The following is a 23,351-nucleotide window of genomic DNA, read 5'->3' on the forward strand; positions in this document are numbered from 1 at the left end:
CTCAGAATACATTCAAATCAATGGTCATTAATTTGCCAAAGGGTCTGACTTATCTTCTTGCAAAGCTGTACAGTAAGCAGGTATAAATGGTCTGAACATATAAGAATAAAATGAGACAGGACATTCAACAATGGCAACTACATAGTGGTGTAGAACGTTCAGCAATGACAACAACATTATTACTGCACAATATTGTTTGTTAAGGCTGGCAGACACCATGCACAAAAATGCTAGTGACTTTGACATCTATCAGTCTTTACTGATTTCGAACTGCTATGACACTGAGTGCCCACAGCATACCCAACTAGTTCAGTGCATAAGCCAAATTTATACTTCTTCACCATGTTAATGACTGACTGCGCATCCACACACACACACACACATACATACACACACACACACACACACACAGTGCAAACAATAAACATGAGGGAGTACAGTGAGATTGGGGAGAGGGGGGGGGGGAGGGGGGGGAGAGAGAATGGAGTGGAAAATGGTAAGAAAGCTAAGTGTAAGAAAAGCAGAGTAGAAATGACGTGGCTCAATGTGGGAACTAGCAAAGGTGTGGGAAAGATGATTGCGAGAATGGGAGATATACAGCAGGAAGAATGGAAAATATACAGCAGGAACAGCCCGAGAGTACTAAACTAGAAAATAGTACTAGGGAAAAATCCAAATGCAACACACAGCAGCAAACCTGTGAAAGTCATTAGTATTTTAAACTGCAGCCTTTGTAAAATAAAATAGCTGTGAACAAAAAGACTGGTTTGAACTGCTCACTGTCTTGCAACATATATGGTCATGGAGGATGCTAAGTACTTGTTTTCTGTTCCATATAGAATCAAAGTTATTTAAAAAAATGTACAGTCTGACAGGTAATTGTGATTCTAAATATTTAGATCAATAAGCTAGTCAACAAATGACATTACATTTAGTATAAAACTAAGTTTACACAAATCTAGGATTTGAGGTGGGGATTTTTTTTATTTATTTATTTATTTTTTTATATAAGCTGTGATTACCTTGCAGTTATCAAAATTTGTAGGCAATGAAGAAGTGAAACATCTCTTTTCAGTACAGAAGCACAATACAAACCAAATGATTATGTCCCAGATTACTAATAGAACACTCTACTTTAATATTTAAATTTGTGGATTTGTATCTTACTGAACACCAAGGCACTGATTATATGGCTACTGAGAAGGGGAAGCACATGACAAAGCAATCTCTCTTTATCAGTTCCTTTCCTTGCTCTAGCTACCGGTATCTTAATCAATAGCTGTGGAAGGAAGAACAGTAAGAATTTAATGCTTCCTGTTATCAACACAATTAAACAAAGAAAATTAACTCAAGTGTATGAGAAGGGTGGTGACAACTGCTTTGTAAGAGAAACCATTTCGGTATTTAACTGACTGATTTTGAGAAATTGTGTAAAGTTAAAAGCAGAATGGCTGTGCAAGGATTTGAATCCTTCTACTCCTGAATAGCGATCCAGTGTTTTTCCACTCTAGTCTTTGGATAGGAACTGGTCCTCCTAAATGTGTGTGGCTTTTATTGTCCTTCTAGCTTTAAGATCTAATAAACATTTACTTCATCTCCACCTACTTCCATTGCTTGTTTGCTTTCTATGCAGTTTTTCCACAATGTCAAAGACCTAACTTATTTTTTCACAAGGTGTGGTTATTTGTATCTGCACCTCCTCCACCCTATCTTCCTTCTTGACATTCTACTATGTGAAATAAAGTGGCTTCAGCACTAGCTGTACAGAAAGCATTTTTCTGCTATCTCCTCTACTTCTGGTATTGAGACGAGTTGTATGAGCAATGAAAAGAATGTAATTTTGCCGACAGTAGACTGTAGGTACCACAAATATTTCTGGAATCCAAGAGATCCACAACACCAATGCTGAAGGAAAAGAAATGTGATTGGTAGAAAACTGCTGAAGCACTCAAATGTCCAACTGGAAATGTCAGAAAGATGATAAATTCACTAGACGTTTGAGGAGGGAAAGGAGTGAGTAAGCACAAGCTTTGCATTTCTTTTTGTTACAATGGAAAAACAAAACAAATTTTCTTGACAGTAAGCAACATAATTATTATGCTAATCACAATTAAAAATATGTAAAAGAGCTGATCATTCTCACTGTTTAGGTTCACGATAGTGGTAATTACATGGTCAATGTATCACTGTTACGTTAAAGAGGTTGTTGATAAATAAAAATGGTTTACCCAAGATCACACGGCCTCACCTCTAATCTTTTACATAGCAGATTTTTATCAAGCAGCCTATATTACAGGTCATATGCATATTTCATAATTTATTGCCATCATCATCCTTATACACACTTTATCACTGTGATTATGGTTCCACATTAGCTGTAGAATATTTCAGGTGAAATGAAAATTTGTGTGGGACTGGGACTCAAACCAGGTTTTGCGGCTTTGTAACGAGTGGTTGCCGTAGATGTTTAGGCTATCCCAACACCTTCCAGGAGTCGCCAGAATCTCCATTTGTCCCGGTGTTTACACTCCCTTGTACTCACACTATATATTCAGATAGCTGAAGCGGTTAAGGTGACTGCTTGTGACAAAGTGGGAAATACAGGTTCGAGTCCCAGTCCAGAACAAATTTTCATTGGTTCTGCAATATTATACAGCTGATGCAGAACTATAATCACAATTTGCAATGTCATTCTAACTGAATATGGCTTCGACTGCAGTACTGATGTAAATATCTCCCCAGTTGCTAATAACAAGAGTGTAAGCACTAAACTTTCTTTAGATGGTGTTCACTGGTAATTAATAGCGTTCTGCTCAAAAATTCTCTCTCCAAGTGTAGTGAGAAGTCAGTAAAAAGGGTCAACTGAAGTAAGGTGCCAAGTTTTGGAATAATACTTAGGAAAGCTGGAGCTGCAATTCAGAGCTAAATGTATCCCCCATGCGTTTTCACACTTATACAAATCCAAATAAACATTCCCCCCCCCCCTTTTTTTACCCTAGATATTTTTCTTATTTTGTCAAACAAATAATTCTCAAGTTCTATACACACTAAATCCAAAGCCTACTTCAACAGTTTTTTTATTTATTACAATGGCACCCATTTCCCCTGATTCAAAAACTGAGAAAAAGGGACATCTATTGCATTACAAATTTCTGAGACTTTCGTGGTCACTTGTTGACATATCACCTGTTGGCTTCTGTCTTGGTTCTTTGGTCGATGTTTGTTTGATGATTTTTGTGATACATTGTCAGCACTAGTGGCTGGTACTGTCAAAGATTCATCCTACATTGCTAGTGGCAGACTGGAGTTGAGGTCATGGTCAGAGACCGTATGTACCTGTCCCACCAATGTCTGAGGACTTTTCTCTGGTCATTATTGTTGTGGTTCTCCCTTTGCTATCTGCAATGGTCATTCACAGCAGCACTGGAATCTACATCCATTATGTCAAAGCTTTCCTCTTTCTTGTTGAAGCTATTTTCATGTTTGCCGATTTTATGGCTTTCCTGAAAGTAGGCCTGGGAACTCTTCTCCGCAGTGAGGTCTTCTGTGTCAATGAATTTCATTTTGTGGCTGGTGTTACACAGAGCATGTTATTCTACAGCTGATTTATTCATCTGTTCCAAACTGCAATACTGTTAATGTATGATGGTGCTGATGTTGATGGATTGTCAAGTCATTTCCACATGTACATGGTATGTAGTCTATTCCTGACATTGGAAGTTGATCCCTTTTGTCCTGTGCTGACACGAGACACTCTTTGATCATCTTCCTCGATTTCTAAATAATCTTTATGCCATGTTTGTAGAAAACAAGGTCAATTCTGTGCATCACCCTGGGGCTGTACGGCAGAAAGGTCATATCACATACTACTTCTTCCGATGTGTCGTTTTGCTAAGTGTTAGATTTACAATGGGTATGGCCTTTCTGCCATACATCCCCAGGGTGACAAGCACAGAATCCTTGTGCATACAAAGTAAAAAGACTAATTACAAATCTAACAAAAAGATCAAAGTGTTTCTCAGATTGGCAAAGGGCAAAAGGGACCCCACTTGCAATGTCAGGCATATACCTCATACCATGTGCATGTGGAAAAAGACTGTGGAAATGACTGGATGATCCATCAACACGAGGATCTCGAAACATAAACTGTACTGCAGGTTGGGTTAGGTGGAGAAATTGGCCATGGCGGAGCATGGGCCGTGTAGACCAGCCACATAATAAAATTTGCAAACACAGAAATTCTTGCTGGAGAGAAGGGCAGCCATGCTCGCTTGTTCAGAAAAGTCATAGAAATTCACAAATAATTGGCGCAAGGGGTACATGTAATCTCCAGGCGAGAGCTCAACCCTAGTTTACCACCAGCAATGGAGAATGAAGCTGTGACAATGCCAGTCATTCATGCTGGTGAAACATTAGAAAAATCAAAATCATGTAACGTCAGCTGAAAAACTCAAGAAGGAAGCCACAAGTAATATTCCTTGTACTGCAAAGAGCTACATTTTTTACATTCTGTATTGGAAATTTAATAGAATACATATGTTTTATTTGGCACATTCGAGTCCACTCTTTACCTATCAACAATGATCTTCAAAATAAAAATTAGACTATACGTGGAAGCTACAAGACAGGTATAAATTAAGAATTCATAAATTTCCAAATACTTTCAGTTTATCTACATCTATACTCTGCAAACAACTGAAGTGCAGTGTAGAGAGTACGCACCATCATACCAGATATTAGGATTTCTCCGTATTCCATTCAAATATGGAGTGCAGGAAGAATGATTGTTTAAATGCCTCTGTGCATGGTGCATTTAATCTAATCTTGTCCTCAAAATCCCAAGTGAGCATTATGTATGCAGTAGTTGTACATTTCTACAGCCAGCCTTTAAAGCCAGTTCTTGAAACTTTGGTAGTAGGCTTTCTCATGATAGTTTACATCTACCTTCAAGAGCCTGCAAGCCCTGTTCTTCAGCGTCTCTGTGACACTCCCCCACAGGCCAAAAAGACCAGTGACTGTTCATGCTGTCCTTCTCTGTATATGTTCAATATGCTCTGTTAGTCCTATTTGGTAAAGGTCCCACACACTTGAGTAGTATTTTCGAATGGATGGCACAAGAGATTTGTAAGTAATCTTCTTTGAAAATTGATTGCACTTCCCCAGTACTTTACCAGCAAGGCAAGATCTACTACCACCTGCTTCACACCAACTGAGCCCATGTGATCACTCCAGTTCATATCCCTACAAAGTATTGCAATCAGGTTATTTATATGAGTTGGCTGATTCCAACTGTGACTCACCATTATTACAGTCATAGAATGATATGCCCCTCCCCAATTTTTGTAAAGTGCATAACATCAGAAACGTTAATATTTAAAGCAAGTTGCCAAACTTTGCAACACTTTTAAATCTTCTCAATGAAAATTTATGCAGCTTCTTTCGGACAGTAGTCATAGATAACTGTATCATCTGCAAAATGACTGAGGTTACAATTAATAATGTCTGCAAGATCATTAATATATAACTTGAACACCAACAGTCTAACAGACTTTCCTGGGGAAAATATGAAATCATTTCTACAAATGATGGTGATCTCCCCCCCCCCCCCCCCGCCCCCCCCCCCCCCCAAATCAAGTCACAAATTTTTCTTGATACCCCATACGATATCATATTTTTTGACAAGAAGTGCAGTTGTAGTACTGAGTCAAATGCTTTTCAGAAATCAAGAAATACTGCATCTACTTGACTGCTTTTATCCAAAGCTTTCAGTATGCCATGTGAGACAAGTGTGCCATTGGGTATCGCATGATCAGTGTTTTCAGAATCCATGTTGGTCGGCATGGAGGAGCTTACTCTGAGATACCTCTTTATGTTTGACTTCAGAATAAGTTTTAAAATTCTGAACAAAATGGTGTCAAGGATATTGGAAGGTAGTTTCATGGATCACTCCTTTTGTAACTTGGTGAGATCCACACTTTGTTCCACACTGGGGATGGCGTTTTGTTCAAGAGATCTACAACTGATTATAGTTAGAAGAGGTGCTAACTCCACCGTAAATTCAGTGTAGGTTCCGATAGGTCTTCCATCAGGAACTAGAGATTTGTTCAATTTTAATAATTTCACCTATTCCTCAATACCACTGAAACCACCACTTATTTCTCATCTTTTCAGTGGTACAAGGATTAAATTGGGGCAATTCTCCTGGGTTTTCCTCGGTAAAGGAACATTTGAAAACTGAATTAAGCATTCCAGCTTTTGCTTTGCTACTCTCAGTTTCAGTTCCTCTCTCATTCGCGAGAGACTGGACACTAATGATGGGTGCCACTAACAACCTTTACATATGACCAGAATTTCTTTGGGTTTCGTGGAAGATCATTCAACCGGAGTCTGCTATAATACTCACTGAAAGCTTCACATATTTCTCTTCTCACAGCCATACGTACTTTACTCTGCATCTCTCTACACACAGCCCTACGATATTTTTAACACCTATTACACAGTACTCTCCGTTTCTTTGGAAGTTTCTTCACAGTGTCTGTGTATCATGGAGTGTTAATGTGTTATTAGGTATTTATGTATCCAGTCATGATCAACTATCCTTTCAAACTTGAGCCATAGTTGTTCTACATGCTCCTACGCTATGCTGAAAGTTTCAAGTTCATCATTGAGATAGGATTCTAATGCTTTTTATCTAGTTTACCGAACACATACATCATTGTACTTATTTTAGTTGTCCTTTGTACTTTGGTAATCATTACTGTGATAGTGCATCATGGTCAGTGGACATCCTCAAAGAGGTTAGGTCCATTTTTGGTATTAAATCTATTTCCATCATGAGACGTGTTCCGAACTAAGTCTTCTAGGTAGTACTAAGAAAACTGTAAGTTTCCTAGTTGATTTTGGGTGATTAATGACACCCCCCCCCCCCCCCCCCGTATGATTACAGTACAACTGGGGAACTTATGTACAAGAGAAATGAGGGTTTCTCTAAAGTTTTCGGTTGTATCAGAGAGGGGAGTGTGGTAGGCGACAGAAGGATCCAATTACCATTTTATGCCCACTGCTGATACTAAGTCTTGCCAACACAGTCTCGCCTGCAGCTTCAATTTCTACCTGAAAAGATTTGAATTTCTTGTCCAATGTGACAAACACACTACCTCCATTTCCCGTAACTGACCCTGTCAATATATTCTTAAATTCTCACCACGCCCAAATTTATCACAGTACGGGATAGGAAATAGATCAAAACACATATAGAAACCTGATGGAACATAATGACCTACAAATGCAGTAACACAGCTCTTTACAAAACAGTGAAGCTAGGAAACGTAAATTACTTACAGCAGTCTGATAACACAAAAACCATACAACTCATATCAGTTGCTACCACATACCATGTTTTCTACTTAATAAGAGAAACTGCAAGCAAAGGTGTTAAATTCTCTTACCTGAACACTTGATATATTCAGCCTACAAAGCTTTGAGACACAGGGATGTATTTCGCAGCACGAAGAATCCCGTCTGCGAGGCTGATACTTGTTCTACCATCTATCACTGAAACCAAGAAAGAACACTGTATTATCACGAAAATGGTAGGTACAACCATGAAAAATAAATGGAGTAAAACAAAGTGGAAGAATGATTGATGGCTGCAACACATCCAGAAAACAGAAGGCAGGCACATAGGTGTTAGACTCTAACTCAATTTGCCAGAAAGGCGATGTAAATTTTATACACACCCTGTCTATACTACAAGCCTCAGCTTTAAATAGTTAACTCCCCTAAATATTGCACCCACATAGCAAGAATGTCATTAATAATAATACTTTTCTCAAACTTACTACACATGTTAACGCAGTGAGGACCTTAAACTTTTAAGTTCTCCAAGTTCAGTCTACAGAAGGCCTAAATAGGAAGATCAGTGACACAAGAAAGTAAAGCATGAACAATCAATCTGAACCTCAAGTTGACAGAACATTTTATATAACAGAAATGTAAATACACCATATAGCGGAGATGCTGAGTCACAGATAGGCATAACAAAAAGACTTTCACAAATACAGCTTTCGGCCAGTAAGGCCATTGTCAAAATTAGGTGACAAACGAATAAACGCACGCATGCACGCCCCCAGCCCCCCCCACAAAAACTCCCACTCGTGTGTGAGTTGTGTTTGTGTCAGTGTGTACGTCATCTAATTTTGACAAAGGCTGAAAGCTATAGACAGCCTTTTTGTTGTGCGTATCTGAGACTCAGCATCTCTGCTACATGGTGAGTAGCCACTTTCTTTTTCACAATATTGTTACATTCCACCCCATTTTCCATTGTTTGAAAAATGTAAACATTTTAGCTTATGGGATATGGTAACAATATCACATATATTTTTTTACTGTCTGTAAGGATTTGCACTCTTGATCTTTAGGCAACACACAAGAAAGTATGCAAACTTTCAAATTTATCAGTGTCTCACAACAAATGACCACTAACGGAAATAGCAATGATGGCTGCAAACTGTATAGTTGTGAATTTCTATCCACTGCTCAATGTCTTCAATATACAATGGAGTTCATCATTTTATTATTTGTATTACATAGGAACGGGTAAAGAGAAACCTTCATATGAGTTGTTGGCTTTTGCCACTGAAGAAATGTTAATAGCTGCTGGCTGGGGTGACAAACTGATCTGTAAGTTAACCCAAGACATAGTTTAGGTTAAAAGGTAGCAGTTAGTATGTTAGTGAAACCAACAAATGTGATGCTTAAAAAAAATTTAATTAATTATTGGTTGTGGCGACAGACTGATCTGTAGCTTATGCCACGTTATAGCCGCCATATGGTTTGCAGTCACGTGTAACATGTTTCCTGTTCACTGGTCAAAGCCGATGATCTGTACCCCACACATCCTTCTATATCCCATACAAATTTCTCAGAGAGAGAGAGAGAGAGAGAGAGAGAGAGAGAGAGAGAGAGAGAGAGAGAGAGAGAGATGTACGCAAATGTTGTATCTTACATTACTTGCAACGGACTTCATAACTGTCACTGAAGTTGTTGATGACTGAGGACGGGGAATGGGGGTGGAGAGGAAGGGAGGAGGACAAGTAAGGTGGAAAGACGAATGGCCTGCTTATGCAATGAACTGTAAGACTGTGCATATTTGGGATCAACACTACTGAAGGGGAAGCAAATTTTGAACATTTGCTGTAAAATTATCCACAAAATTTTATTGCCTGTTTTACATTTGAAATACTGCAATACACTGTGTGTGTTTCACTCTAGAGTATATTCTTATCGACAGAGTAACATTCCAATTGTAATTCCATAAGCAATGTATATAGGTGGTCATTGTGTAATGGAAGTTTTGGTGATGACACAATCCAACATCTCCTGGAGTTCTTCCTCAATACCTCAAAGACGGTATTATATTTACATCCCTATGCCCACAAATGGGGAGCAATTGTTAAATGATGCAAGACATGTTGGACATTGAAACCAAGTACGTTACCACTGGGCTGGTACAGTTCCTGTATCCCATGATATCCACATGCAATGATTTTGTTTTGACACCCCTGCCCTTACCCTTCCCAAACTGTATCCCGGCATTTAATCTGCTGGCCTCGGTGTCACCTTTCATTTCCCTGTTGCCACAACTACAGGGAGTTAATTTCGACAGCATGCACACTACATCTCATATTTAACACAAGCTGACTGGGTTTTCTTTTCTCCCCCCCCCCCCCCTCCCCCTTTCACTGTGCATCTGTGGGGGATCACAGTACTTCAGGAGGGAGAGCGGGAGCAGATTATGTTTCATAATATGGCCAAAGCAACAGCACTAACAAAACTCGGGCCACTGACTACATTTTAACACTTTACTTCTCTACAATAACAGACATCGTATGCTAAATCTCATGATTAATCACCACACAAACTACACTAAAACTGAGTATCAAAACAGAGATATACAGCCTATCCAACAAAAACAAAGAGAGGAAATCGCAAGGGGTTGGGGTATTAAAAGATTATGCATATTTCAAGTTAACGAACATACATACTGTACCCTGGAATTTGTTTCTTGCATATTTTGTATCAGGAAATATGAAATGTGGCACAAAAACACTTCATTATTGCAAATAGTTGCACCCTATGTTAAGTGGCTCATACATCAGAACATAAACCCTCACATCAAGAAAGAGATAAAGCAATATATCAAAAGTGACCTTGAATTTATAAGATATCATCTGTATCCTCCAGTTCCGGTGATATAAAATGGAAATGTAATGTTATCTTTAAGACAAATGCATATGAGGACCAATGAAATACAGGAAAAACACTACAATAAAATTTCTGAGAAACAGCACACAAACAAAACCTGAAGAATCAACTTGCATATCTCCAATGGAACTGGCTTCAAAATGAGTCCCAGTGGTGATAAATATTGTATTTCTTACCGGTTACATTGTCACAAGCTTACAACAAAATCTTACAAATCAATGAAATTTCGAAAAGAATTATTACTTTATCTTATTTTATTATTTTTTTCATACAACATCAAATAATGGTGACAACACTCCAAAAGAACAACAATTTAAGAAATTAATGGTCGCCTATTTTAAATATAACTATGTTTAGCTTCTGACAAAATTATTACTTGGTGTGTTTTCAGCATGACAACAAATAATTTTAATTTCTTCAAATAATTAAAATAGTATTTGCTAGAAAGGCGTTTAGAATTGCGCATGAAACGTAGTTGGGCATCTAATGAGATAGTTCATAATATCTGAATACAAAGCGATGTCTCAAGTAAACAAACCAACTAATTATAATACATATACAAATGAAAGCATTAACAGTCACCTAAATCGTGTGTAGAACACAATGGCCAATGGGCAATCTATATAATTCCCCAACAGAAACATATCACTTGTGATGCATCTCTTCAAAAAACAACGCCAGCACACGATACAATCAGTAAAGATTAACAAAACAGCTCCAAATTATCCAAAACAATTGTTGAATTAACACATCAACATAGGTAACGTCAATAATACCATTAACAATTCCCCCATACGAGTTAAAAAAAAGAGTTACACTCCACTAAACAATTCAGTTATTAACGTTTACATACAAGTTATAATAACAACGCAACCCTAAGACGCGTTGACGGCTATGCCTTGTTTGTTTACAGAATCGGACAGCAATGAAAATGCTGTAAATTCGCATTCAGGGCACCATAACAAAACTATGGAACATGATTTAGAATATTTCTATTTGATACTAACAATTTCTTTTTTGAATTACATAGAAAAACAAGTCAGACGATCACCTGTAATGCATAAAATCATACACAATCATAACCCCTGTTAATTTTACAAGAGCACGTAAATTAATTTCGTCACTAAATTCCACCATATTTTTATTTCACATACACAGATTTAGCACTTCCGCATCATTGCTTCCCACATGAAACACCACGAACATCAAACAAATCGGAAGAGTTGTGATTGCTACTCGAGTGTTTACCATCAACATCCAAACTTCATTTACGCATAACATCACTTTACTGCATCAATGATGGGTTACAATTACGTTCACCTCAAACAATACTAACTTTTGAAGCGGAGTACATGAAGGTTGCAGGAAATATACACGTTTTCCACCGTATTTTGCTGTAAATAAAAGCTAACCACAACCACAGGTGGTCTCCGCTTTATAGGGGAAGCTTGCATTATATAACAATTTTTATACCAGTACTTCACTCTGCTGCATTTTAAGCACCTTCGAAGATCGTATTACGGTGAAAATTATCGGCACTTCTGACCTACATTCTATATAAACACAGTAAAATTAAATACTAGTGTTTTAGGTTATAGTTACTTACAGTTATAATCCAGAGATTATAGTATTTTGTTATAGTCTCTTTGAAGTTGGTCCTTAGCATCGCGTATTGAAGCGCCTCCACAGCGACTATAAATTGGGAACTGTTTGGCGGCCATGTTAAGTGAAAACTACCGCGAAGATCAAAATATGATGTTTCAAGCCATGCGTTTGTTTGGTATATACCGTGAAATACGACGTGTTGTAATTTATGAATAGCTAATGAGACAGGAAACCGAAATTACCCTCGACCAAGGACCACCAACAGAATGAAGCACCTCTTTTCCAATAAACTGTTTTTCCCTTCGTTTTCTACAAACAAGTACTGAAACAGAAATTGACTACTCAACTACTGTGACTTCATATGGCTAGAACGAGGGGAGATATCAGGCCAGCAACTTCATGCGTACATCTCCGAACTAGCTTGAGTCCATAAATTCGAAAGGTATCGTTTTTCCATTAACAACATTCGTTATACGTATGTAGTCGTCTTTGCTACGGGAAGTTGGACTGCATTTCTCGACAATAGAAAACATATATGAGTATTTTGTTGTAGTCTGCAAAAAGTTTTCTTATATTTCGTAATTATTTGTAGTTAAAAGAAGTTAAAATTTTAAGTTTCACATAATTTTTACATTGTACCCTCTAGTTGCAATTTCCTTTCACGAGAAGGTACTTGAGATTTTTTATATTAAACGGAAATTTCGTTGTCGGCTATGTCAAATATCTCGTGTCAATTTCTTAACGACTTATGAAAAAATTACTGGAAATTAGTAGCTGTATAGTTTTTCTCAGGGCACGTATTTGATGTTTGAAATGTGAACAGACAAGTTTTAAATTATTTTAAACTCATTGTTGGAATCCTGGCGCAGTTTCGTTCTCAGATGCATATTAAAGCTATAAAAACAGTGTGCCAGGCGGAACGACTGACAAAAATAACATTAATTCTGCGCTTGCTTGTCTCTCCCGACGTATCTAAAGATCTATATCAGTGGTTGTGTGCGATTCTGTCGAAGATAATCACATTGCGGGTCGGATATTGTGTAGGTGTGGTGAATCAATAGTCACTAAGCTTTCAGTCCAGTAATAATAATAAAGCATTTTTTTTCATTGTCGTGGATAAGGAATAATTGATAGATTTATACCTATTTCCGTTTGGGATAGGAAAATAGTTTTAGTTTCATAATTTACGTAATTTGCAATATTACTATAGTTTATGAGAAATTGTAAATTCGATAAGTACACTGAAATGAGATAAACATTGTTTATGCATCCGGTTTACCTACTGCACCCTCGTTTTACTAGTTTTGACAATCTGTTCGTTTAACATATCATCTGTATGACACCAAGGAGGTTCAGCAGTTTGAGTTGGTCCTACTGTATTGGTTGACAAAATGGTGTACGAGTTTTGAAGCACAAAATGTGCGGAGAAATGACATAGAAATGTAGCCCTTGACCACATTGGGCATGAAGTTTAGTTTGTGCACTGACCTATCCAAAAGAAGGCAAACTCTAGTTTAAAACTGCGTTCATAACCTACTTCTGATTTAAGATTTATCACTGTTGAAGGTAATCTCTAATTAAATATGTGCTATTGATAATATGCACGTAAAAACATTTTCATTTAGTTACGCGCATGACAGAATCTTAGTAATACCACAAGATTTCAATAACTGTCAACAAATTCCGTTTGTATCGAAGCGGTATATAGTTTTCAGTTTTAACCCAGTTAAGTTAAATTCTGTTTTATATTAGTGCACTCTAAGTAGTATGTCTCCTCAACGTCAAAGCTTTTCCAATTTTGCTCAGCCTACTAGTTGGTTCGGAATAAATTCATAACACAGCTTGACTTGGTTCTGGCATTTTTTTATATTTAAAGAGTAAAAATTTGTCTGTCATAATGTTACAGAACACAGTACATTGTAGCCCAATGTGAAGTATCTGTAGTTGTTTTCAAACTTAGCTTTAGCCATCTGATTTTAAAAGTGCCAGTGTCAGGAGAGCCACATATTTAATTTTCAGTCTACACCACTATGATGAAATGATATTCAGGTCTAGTTACATACTTTTGAAGGTTTCTGTGTTATCTTTCAGCTCGTACATTAGAATTCAGAACTTTTAACACATTATAGCATTAACAGAAACATTTACCAAGTTGTGACATGGTCATGGATTAAAACAGTGGTCCAGGAAGTGTAGAATGAATTTGTTTTATTTCAGGCAATGATTATAAATCTTTTGGACCTTAGACTACCAGTTTTTATCAGCAGTGACCATATTCAGATCTTTTTAATAACATGCACTAATATAATAAAGCCATAGTGGCATCGTTAAAAAAATATACACAAAATTATCTTGTTATCATTGCACATATTTAAAATATGGTGTAAAATAGGCCACAGCTTTGGCAGAGTCATACTGTTCCTGTTGGTACTGGTAGTGATAGAGACAGTACGACTCTGCCAGTCAGATAAGTTTTGTGATAATGACACAAATAAAAGAAATTAATTGGCTGAAGTACTTGATTAGTGATATACTATGTAGAAATGGCGAATTTGTTGGATTAATTTACACTGGATGAGTGTAGTATACTGATGTTATATGTGATTAGCAGTAAACAAAGTGAAATGTCAACAATTCTTGATGAAATTGAACACATTTTAAAGCCATGAAATTTAGATATAGGTTTAATATAAGAAAGGAGTGCAAAAATGTATTAGTAAGAAAGTATAAGAATAATAATGTTTAAGCAACATATTTGCATTTAAATTAATATTAAAATCAAATGTGGAGACAATTACTAGAGGAAGGTCCCAAAAGAAAATTGATCGTTTCATAATATTACAGTTTTAAACCATTTGAGATGTGAGACTCAGCAGTCATTCTGAGGTTAGGTAAACTTCTGCAAATGAATAGAAGATGAGATGACTGAAACAAAAGGTTTCTCCTCTAGTTAAACTGTTGAAAACATCATTAATGAAAGTGTATTAACTTTTATGCTGTTTGTTGTATAAATGAGTTAATGAATTATTGTAGGAAATTTGCAAAATTCAGTAGTATATTTTGGTATGAGATAGTCAATTATGACATTTGCAGGGGGTTTGAGGTGTAATATGTGCAGAAATGTGGAAGAAAACACAAGAATACTGCCATGTGTGACATGATCATGTGAGGGGCGACAAATCAGTCATATGCATTTGTGATCCCCCCCGCCCCACTCAGTTGAGTAAGTGCCTTCACACATCCAGCAGAGCACTTAATTCTTCACATGTCGAATCACTGGAATAGTAAAAATTTTCACATAAATGTCAAGACCATTCCCAGCAGTATGCCAGATGTCATCCTTAGTCGCATAGTTGAGGTTACAGTCCAAATTATTTCCTCTTGGACTTAACCCTTTCCCATTTCCCAAATGTGAGCTTGTGCTCTGTCTCTAATGAGTTTGCCGCTTCTGCCATTCAGATCAAACCGCATTTGGGGGTGATAACATGGAAACAAATCAAATTTGTGGTTTCTGGCATGGCCCGAGGAAGTGCCATCTGCTGTCGCTAATCTGCATAAACGATTTAGGAGACAATCTGAGCAGCTGTCTTAGATTGTGTGTTGATGATGCTGTCATTTACAGTCTAAGAGCAAAATCATAACACAGTAAATACCTGTGTGGTGTTAAAAGTGGCAGATACCCTAAATAATAAAAAGTGTTAGCTGCTAATGAATACTTAAAAATAAATTGTAAAATTTCAATCACATGGTAAATGACACTAATTTAAAGCATGTTGATTCAACTTAATACATAGTGGGTGCAGTTACGAACAGTTTCAGTTTAAACCATCACATAAAACATGTTATGGAGAAGGCAAACAACATCACTACATTTTATTGCCAAAACACACACAAAAGCAAAAAATATGCTAAACAGACTTACTACAGTAAGATTCTCTCTCATCTTCTGGAGAATTGGCGCATGACAAATTGACAGTGAACATCCAAAAAGTTCAAGGTAGGGCAGCTCAATTTGTATTCTCGAAAACTGGGCATGTAGTGGATATAATATGTTAGATGAAATGGCAGTCATTAAAACATTTTTTTGTTGAGGCAAGATCTTTTCACAAAATGTCAATTACCAACTTTCTCCTCTGAATTCGAAGTTAATTTCCTGGCATCCCACTTACATAGAGGGAAATTAGCGTTCTAATAAAAATAGAAGAAATCGAAGGTTGCATGCAAAGATTTAGGTGTCCATTTTTCCCACGCGCAGTCCGATAGTGGAATGTTAAAAACAGTCTGAAAGTGGTTCTATGGACCCTCTGCCCAGCACTTGGTGAATTGCACAGTAGTCATGTATATGTAGATGTCTTTGTGGCAGTCATTGATCATGAACATAATGGTCTTAAATTATTTACTCATATCACTTTTAATCGTGGGTTGTGTCAAATAGCATTGTTCGGAAGACTTGAAACTCTCAAAGGAAACCATCAAAACATTCAAATACTACCTTTGTGTTAAACAATGGAAAGTCCAGGATGTAATAATGACAAATCAGATACAGTGGTGATGTGTTTTTGAGTAGTGCTTACGTGAATCTGGCTCATCATCTCCTCTGTATGGTGAATATTACCTTTGTGTTAAGCTATGTCTAAGGAAAGCTTTTGACAGTGTTTGCTGAAATGCATTCTTTGAACAGTTGAAGTTACCAGAGATAAAGTTAATCTACAGCTACTATGGAAAGCACACTGCAGTTAAGAGTAGAAATATGTTAAAGGGAGGCAGTAATTCAAAAAGGAGTGACAGGATGGGCCTATCCTTCATGTTACTCAATCTGCCCCTAGAACAAGCAACAAAGGAAAACAAAGAGCCATTTTGGAAAGTTCAAGGAGGAGAATTCAAAACATTATGGTTTGCCTTTGACTTATAATTGTTAGAAATGGTGAACGACTTCCAAAAGCTGTGGATACAATTGATAGTGTCTTGAAAAGAGGTTATAAGATGAAAGTCAGTAAAAGGGGAAGTGGAGAGCATCCTAATTAAATCAAATGGTGTGAAGGGAATTTGATTAAGGAATTCGTTACTTAAAGCAGCTAAAGTGTTTTGGAATTTGGAAATGGTCATAGTAGAGAGGGCATAAAATGCGGGAAGCCAATATGTAGAAAAGTATTTCTGAACAAGATACATTTGTTAAAAATTTAATATAAATATGAGAGTTGGGAAGTTTTTATAAAAGTATTTGTCTTGAGTGTAGTGTTGTAGAGAAGTGAAACACGAATGATAAACAGTTCAGACAAGAAGAGAGTAGAGGCTCTTGAGTGAGAAAAAGGAAGATTCGATAACGCACATTTTGAGGCATAGAAATAATTAAGTTGGCAATAGAGAGATGAGCAGAGGGTAAAAATTCCCAAGTGAGGTCAAGGCTTAACTACAGCATGCAAGTTCAAATGGATGTAGGTTGTGATAGTCATATAGACATGACGAGATTTGTACAATAGAGGAAATCTGCATCAAACCAGTCTTATTTCTGAAGATCACAGTAATGATAATAATAATAATAATAATAATAATAATAATAATATGTATTTTATGTAATATCATTTTGTATGAAAATACTACAGCCAAATGCTGAACGGTGGGATCATAACTCATACCTTGATGTTGGCTAGCTGAGTTAGTATTCCATGTTGAATGATGTCGACAAGATCTTAAAATTAACTCTTTTTGCTTGGCTATACTGTCAGGCTATCACCATGTTACTGTCTACATCTGTAGTCTACAAACCAATGCGAAGTGCATGAAAGAGGATATGTCTCATTGTACCAGTTATTAGGGTTTTTTCCTGTTCCAGTCATATACAGAGCACAAGAAGATGGTTGTTTGAATGCCTTTCTGCATGCTGTAATTATTCTAATCGTGTCGTCAAGATCCTTACAATACCTACCTAGGAGGTTGTACTATATTCCTAAAGTCCTCATTTAAAGTTGGTACTTGAAACTTTGTTAGTAGACTTCTCTGTCTTGAAGAGTTAGCCAGTTCAGTTTCTTCAGCATACCTGTGACACTGTCCCACTTGTCAAAGAAACCTGTGACAGTTCATGCTGCCCTTCTGTGTATATGTTCAATATCCACCATTAGACCTATTTGGTACGGGTACCACACACTTGAGCAATATTCTAGAGTGGGTTGCACAAGTTGTAGTTGTAAGAGTTTGCTGATTCCAGTTGTGATTTACATTTCTGAACATTTAAAGCAAGTTGCCAATCTCTGCACCACTATATCATCTTATCAAGATCTGGCTGAATATGTATGCAGCTTTTTTCAAATTGTACTTCATTTCAGATAGCTGCATCATCTGCAAAGAATGTGATCTTACTGTTAAAATTGTCTGCAAGGTCATTAATATACAACATGAACAGCAGTAGCCCTAACACATTTCCATGGGCCACACCCGAAGTTACTTCTACATCTGATGATGACTTCATCTAAGATAATATGCTGTGTCCTTTCTACCAAAAGTTCTTGATCCAGTCACAAATTTCACTCGATACACCATTTGATTGTAATTTTGACAAGCATAGGTATGGTACTGAGTCAAATGCTTTTCGGAAATCAAGAAGTGCTGCATCTACCTGACTGCCTTTGCTTTATTCCAGCTACTTGGCACGGTTTTTTGTCCGAGGGATCTACAATACACTGTAGTTAGAAGTGAGCCCAAAGCAGCAGCAAATTCAGTGTAGACTCTGATAGGGATTACTTCAGACCCTGGAATTTTGTTCAGTTTTAATGATTTCTGCTGTTTCTTAACACCATTCACATTAATACTGATTTTATTCATCTTTTCAGTGGTACGAGGATTAAATTGGGGCAATTCTCTTGTTTTTTCTTTTGGAAAAACATATTAAGTAATTAATTAAAAACAGAGTTAAGCATTTCAGCTTTTGCTTTGCTACCATCAATTTCAGTTCTTGTCTCATTCCTTAAGGACTGGACACTAATTTTGGTGCTACTAATAGTCTTTACGTACATCCAGAATTTCTTTGGGCTAGTCATTGAAGGCTTCACGCATTGCTCTCTGACAGCCAAACGTGTTTCGTTCAGCATCTGTTAATGGTCCTATGCTTTGTTTTATACCTCTAATGCAGTAGTCTCTGCTTCTTTAGAAGTTTCTTTACTGTGACTGTATACCATGGAGGATCCCGCCCATTATGAACTGTTCTACTGGGTACATATCTATCCAGTGTGTGGTAAACTATTCTTTTAAACTTGCCTCATAGTTCCTCTACATGCTCCTTCCCTATGCTGAAAGTTTCAAGCTCCTCATTGAGATGTGACACTACTGAGTTTTTATGTAGTTTGCTGTACATGTATATCTTTCTGCTTGTTTCAGTTGTCCTTTGTACTTTGGTAATCATTGTTGGCACAACCGCGTCATGGTCACTGATACCAGTTTCGTTGTGGACATCCTCAAAGAAGTCAGGTCTGTTTGTTGCCATTGGAGCTAATATAATTCCATCAGAAGTGGAGTTCTGAACTATCTTTTGAGGTGGTGTTCAGAGTAGGCATTTGGTAATGTTTCACTGGATGTCTTGTCACGCCCGCCACTAAGAAAATTCTAATTTCTCCAATTGATTGTTGGATGATGGGTCTCCATCAATGACTTCAGTATGATTCAGGAACGTACATACAAGTGAGCTGTGGTTTTGTGCAAAGTTTTTGGTTACATCAGGAGATGAGTGTGGTGGATGATAAAAGGATCCGGTTACCAGTTTATGCCCATCCCTGATACTGAGCCTTGCCCAAACAATGTCACATGCAGCTTGAATTTTCATCTCAATGGATTTGACCTTCTTGTCTACTGCGACAAATACACCCTCTTCATTCTGCATTAGCGTATCCTTTCAATATACACTTACATTTTCCCAAAAAATCTCATTGCTGTCAATTTTATGTTTCAACCAGCTTTCTAGACCTAGTATTATGTGAGTGCCATTGCTTTTCAAGAGCACTTCAAACTCTGGCACTTCGTTGCGAATGCTTTGGCAGTTAACTACTTAGAATTTTAATACATCGTACATTGGAGGCATTTCTTTTGCTCTTACACTGATACTTCTGGGCTTCCTACAGCTATCATTATCTGTGTTGAATGGAGAGTCACCGAATCTAAAAAGAAAAAGAAAAAAAAGCACCTCGTGTGCACCCCACACAGGCAGCCACCTGGATAGCAGCCTATGTTGTTTATTTCACACTTGAATCATCATCAACCCTATGGCACAGGAAGTAGCAGCTTAGCTCATCACAGGACCTTCAAAGTCTGGTTCAGTCTTTCCACACAACTCGGAACCAAAGGACCATGATTAGTTCTGGGGACAATGCTGCAATTTATGAGCTTCGTTGAAACTCCTTGTGTAAGGGTGGTCTTCTCAGCCTTCAATGCCAGTTGCTGGAATGATCGAAGTATGACCTTTGAGCCTGGGCGATAGGCATCATTTGTCCCAATATGCGGCACAATCTGCGGTTGGTTGCACCCTATTGCCTCAGTGACTGCTGGAATAGCCTCATCAACGTCTTGAATGAGGCCAGCAGGCATACACACTGAGTGCACCTGATGTCTTATCTTGTCCCTTGCTGCCATTCCCCTAAGGGATGCCATCATTCACTGTCCTTTAGAATTGACGACAATTAATAGACCCCTGCCCTTTTTTGTTTGTCTCCTCCAGATACCAGACAAAACAGGTGAAATGACCCCCACTGGCTTAGTTTTAGAATCAGTGAAAGACAGTGCCTCAGATTTGTTGGTTAGGGGATCGGTACAACACCCTGAATCCCCCTGGTCCCCTGCCGACTTGTACAGAACACCTAGATCTACCATTGAAATGCCACTCACAGTCAAGCGGATGAGTACTGACAGATCCTATTTTCTGCAGAGGAGACAGAATACACAAGAGGGTAATACTTTAGGTACTGTTGGTTCCAGTACCACAGATGCAGGACTCTAGGGAGCTCAATACACACATTCTCAGCAGCTGCCAATCATTTGACAGTAGTCAGGAAGATTTCCAGCTGCTTACGAACATCAGCCAACTCGTCCTGTGCGAGAGCAGCATTGACAGTGGGGCTGCATTTTGGCTGGTGCAAGGTATTGCAGAACAGTGAACAAATAACTTTAAACAAACCCTGCTGAATATCTTTTAATCTGTTGAGGAAAAATGAAGAGAGAGAGAGAGAAAGAAAGAAAGAAAGAAAGAAATTATCATTAATTCCCTATAAAAACTGAAGCAAATACACAAAATGAGATTTCTGTTAATCCCCTTTTGTGAGACAAATTGACTTGTATTTAAGAGAAAAAAGGTTCAATAATCTGACTCAGATTTTACCTAAACAGCCTTCTCTGTCTCTTGTACCTTTTCATGTTTTCTTCCATTATTGATAATCTGTTGAGTATGATTTAGTCTGAATGCTTGTACCAAAGATAATTACTCAGCACATAAACACTTTGCCACACTACAACAATATTAGTGGCTTGTTGGGCTCTTCCACAAAAGTAGGACATCATTGTTTGTAGATGTCAACCAAGTGCACCTACTGTTGGTTTTCTGACAATGATGTAAATGTAGGTAGAAACTTTTTGTATTAATTTTATCTGCACAACTTGCAAAAAGTGTTATATTCACAAAAGTTGTTCAAAGTGGCATCACCTAAGTTCTGAAGTGGTGTGAGCTTGTTGCACAATACTTTTCACATGATCCAAGAAGAAAAGAATAGTCAAGTCAAATTAGGGAAACATGCTGGCCACATGACCACTTAAATGTTGATAGAGGTTGAAATATTGTGAACTAAATACATAAAAAATCAGTTTATTACATCATTCAGATGATGATTCCTAGACTGTTGCTGTATGCTGGTGGTAGCATTATCTGACCATCTTTTATGCTTCATAACTATCATTTTCAGACAAGATTTCCTCTTAGATTAGTGCATTACTGAGCTTGCTAATCTCTCATAGATCGATCATCAGCATCAATCATCACTACCTTCGAGGTAATGCCAAGCATTAAGGTGCTTATAGTATTTTGTTCACAGCTTTAAGAGGCTGAACCAGGTATTTAGTGATGTTTTTCAAGTGCACGTATGCAAGTAAGTGTACCAAGTTCAAGCTAGTAATATTGACTGTGATCTCACAAAGTTTTGTTGGCCCGTTGTAGAGAAATGGTGATAGAAGAGAGCTTGTGTAGAGAAATGATGGTAGAAGAGAGCTTGTGTAGAGAAATGGTGGTAGAAGAGAGCAGTTAAGTTTGAAATTGTGGAAAGAGTTTCGGCAACATGGCATTTGATGGAATCTGTTTACAATTACAGCTGCCGTACACACTTATAATGCATTGAACACACTGAATTAGAGATGATTCCTGATGACAGGAGCTATATTGTGGCATTGAGTCCAGGAGACACCAGAAGTATGGAGGACATACCTTGATTCAGGAGTGCTCTGTGACCATGCACAGTCTTTACTACTTGATCAAACCTGGTTGCAAGGTGTGTAAATCTCACAGGATTGTGTTCCAGATGTGGCTGTGGCTGTACAAGCATCTCCATGTCTGGATTTTTCCTCAAACCATTACACATAATTTGAGGACAGTGTTGTTGCTGAAGTTACAGGTCATCTGTGGGTGTTGTAAGCCTGACTATTCCAGATTGGGTGCTCACCTGCAGGCAGTGGTGGGCAAACAGCTGATGCTTGGACAACCAGTCAGTCAGGCATGTGAGTGCTTGTACCAAATGGGACAGCGTTGCAAGAGCCTGACATATGCAAAAATTTGGAGCATACTATCTGATCAAATGTATCTGGACATCTATTAGTGTACATTAATATGGGATGTGTCTGCCCTTCAATTTTATGAAGACTTGAACTTTGTTGGGGACACTTTCAGTGAGGTCTCTGAATGTCTGTGGAGGAACGGCCGCCCACTCTTTCTCAAGAGTTGAAACCAGAGAAGGTAGCCATGTGGGACACTGGGGTCTGGAGTGAAATTGATGTTTTAACTCGTCACAGAGGTGTTACATCGGGTTCGGGTCAGGACTCTGATTAGGCCAGTCCATTTCAGGGATGTTGTTATCCTCAAACCACTGGCTCACTGCTGCTTTATGAAAGGGTGCATTTGTCATGCTGATACAGTCAGTCATTCTCTCTGAGCAGTTCCTCTACTCTATGCAGTACACAGTGCTGTAAAAGGTGTTCATATTTTTCCACCTAAGGCGACCACATCCTGACTATGAAAAACACCCCCATACCATAACACTACCTCCTCTGTACTTCACTTTTTGCACTACACATGATGACAGGTAACATCCTCCAGGCATTCACTGAACCCAAACCCGTCATTTTGATTTGCCACGGTATATAGTATTGACTCCTCTCTCCAGATGATTCATTTCCAGTCATCCACTGTCCAGTGGCATTGCTCTGTATACCACCTTAAGTGTCACTCGGCATTGGCTACT

General features: G+C 37.9%; 2 protein-coding genes across 5 annotated transcripts in view; one reads left to right on the forward strand and one right to left on the reverse strand.

Moving 5' to 3' along the window:
• The window catches only part of LOC124796466 (bromodomain-containing protein 3-like), a 107,312-nt gene extending 95,334 nt beyond the window's left edge, over positions 1-11,978 (reverse strand). For 2 of the 3 annotated variants that reach the window (XM_047260690.1, XM_047260692.1), the window contains exons 1-2: positions 11,873-11,978; positions 7,449-7,554 (exon numbers count right to left, since the gene is read on the reverse strand). The gene's annotated coding sequence lies outside the window, so the exon portion shown is untranslated. Of the gene's footprint in view, positions 1-7,448; positions 7,555-11,602; positions 11,755-11,872 lie in introns of those variants that run through there. The other variant, XM_047260691.1, reaches the window with a different exon arrangement.
• Positions 11,979-13,229: 1,251 nt separating this feature from the next.
• LOC124796393 (guanine nucleotide-binding protein subunit beta-5) overlaps positions 13,230-23,351 on the forward strand; it is a 162,726-nt gene continuing 152,604 nt past the window's right edge. The window contains exon 1 of one of the 2 annotated variants that reach the window (XM_047260564.1): positions 13,230-13,437. The gene's annotated coding sequence lies outside the window, so the exon portion shown is untranslated. The remainder of the gene's footprint in view (positions 13,438-23,351) is intronic. The other variant, XM_047260562.1, reaches the window with a different exon arrangement.

The sequence above is a fragment of the Schistocerca piceifrons genome, chromosome 4, assembly GCF_021461385.2.
Source record: "Schistocerca piceifrons isolate TAMUIC-IGC-003096 chromosome 4, iqSchPice1.1, whole genome shotgun sequence".
Taxonomy (NCBI): Eukaryota; Metazoa; Arthropoda; class Insecta; order Orthoptera; family Acrididae; genus Schistocerca; species Schistocerca piceifrons.